Source organism: Aulostomus chinensis, chromosome 19 (assembly GCF_037954235.1).
Source record: "Aulostomus chinensis isolate RoL2024-O1b breed Wild chromosome 19, RoL_Achi_v1.0, whole genome shotgun sequence".
NCBI classification, from domain to species: domain Eukaryota; kingdom Metazoa; phylum Chordata; class Actinopteri; order Syngnathiformes; family Aulostomidae; genus Aulostomus; species Aulostomus chinensis.
The window spans coordinates 23,628,642-23,630,615 of NC_141338.1; positions in this window are offsets into that span (position 1 = coordinate 23,628,642).

The window sequence follows — 1,974 nt, forward strand, 5'->3', positions numbered from 1 at the left end:
TCAAATTGATTTCTTTCTTGCAATGATCATGTAATTTAATAATGAGTTATGACTAATTGCTTTAATGAATGTGCAACATGTGTCATTGATACATGGGTGAAAAATACTGGTAAGAGAACAGGTAAATATCTTAATTTAGCAAAAGTAATGTGATTTATCAAGCCAGACAGCAATTCAGGCCGCTGTAACTGTGTCTTTATATAACAGTGTGATGTGAAAGGGGATGTGAATTTTTTTTTTAAATCCTGAAGTAGTGTTAATAGTAAGAATAGGAGCACTGAAAGATAAAACAGCTTTCACATTATTATTAGGGCCTGAGCCAGAAGGTACTTCTGGCGAAGACCCTATTATGTTTGCTCGGCAGAGCAACACATTAGCAGCACTAAAAACACTAAAAACACACACTAAACAGTGTCCCAGGCCCCCCCAACACCCATGAGGCAACTGGGCCAGACGGCCCGGAGCCAGTTTTCACATACACACCCATTCAAAACCTGGTATTATACTGTTCTTGCTCTCAATGAGTGCGCGCTATATGCGCATAATGCGCATAATGCGCATAATCTAATTTGACCCCCTGAACATGCATGAAATTCGCTGAAATTTGGCACAATCGTTCGGTATGTCTCAACATTCACTAATCAAAAACAAAAACGCCACTAAAGTCTATAGCGCCACCTAGGGAGCCACACAAAAAAAAGATAATTTTTTTTAATTTCGCGCGCTATAACTCCTCACACAAAACTCCCACAGACATGGGACCAACACCGTTGAACTCGTCTCATCAAGACGAACAATTCTTACACTCTGACCCCTCACCTATCTCCAACAGAATGTCCACAAATTGGACAAAACTGTCAAAATCAGGACTTTTTTTACTCCCCGAACAAAATCTATCTCCTCCTAAACCGTAAATGCCAGGGCTTCCAAACTTTCACACATTACTCTCCCAACTGTGCTGATTAAAAGTTCAGTAAGAATAATATACTACGCGCTCGGTTTGGATTTTATAAGCTCTCAAAGTGGGGGAGACACGTTTCACGCTTACAATGGAAGTCTATGGGGGGAGCGTGTCCTCTCAGGGTACATACTCTCAAACAAATGCTTCTCACGTCTATACCATACATCGCACAGCTTTTAAAAACATATCACTGTATTCCTGACAAAAATCCCTACAAAAATATGGTATTTTGTGTTACTTTTGACCAACGTAGGCCGAGTTATTCAGCTTTTACACACTACATTTCTTTTAATCCTCCACTCTCTCCACTCTAGCACAGATCAAAGAAAGTGCAGCGGGGGAGGGGTTTTTAATGAGCCAGCTGGCAGCTCTGCTCTCAGCTCTGCTCTCAGCTCTGACAGAGATGGCAGAGATTTGTTTACTGCAGTCATGGAAACCAGAATTGGAGCTTCTCTGCCCTCATGTACATACTCTCAAACAAACACTTGTCGCTTCTAAATTAAAACACTCACACATTCAAAAAGCACACCATTGAATTCCTGAGAAAAAACTCTACGCACTGATGTCTTTACATTCCACTTTTGACCCATATATGCAGAGTTATGACTGTGTTTCACAGTTAAACTGCCAAATCCTCCTCTGCTCTCCACTCTGACACAGACAGCAGAGAGCGAGCAGAGAAGGGAGGGGCTCTTAAAGGGCCAGCTCTCAACTCTGCACTCACACTGTGCACCGCACTGAGGCTCATATCTCCTAAACTACAAGGCCTAGGGATTTGCCGATTACACCGTTGGATTCGGGCCGGTGTCAAGGACGCGGCCGTAGGCCGCGCGGGGGCTCAGGCCCTAACAACGCTGCTTGCAGCTTTAATTAGGGCCTGAGCCTGAAGGTACTTCAGGCGAAGACCCTATGATGTTTGCTCGTTATTGTTATTATTATTATTATATCACATTATAAGGAAACCCTCAATTCATTTTCACTGCTATGCAGACGACACACAGCTGTACTTATCA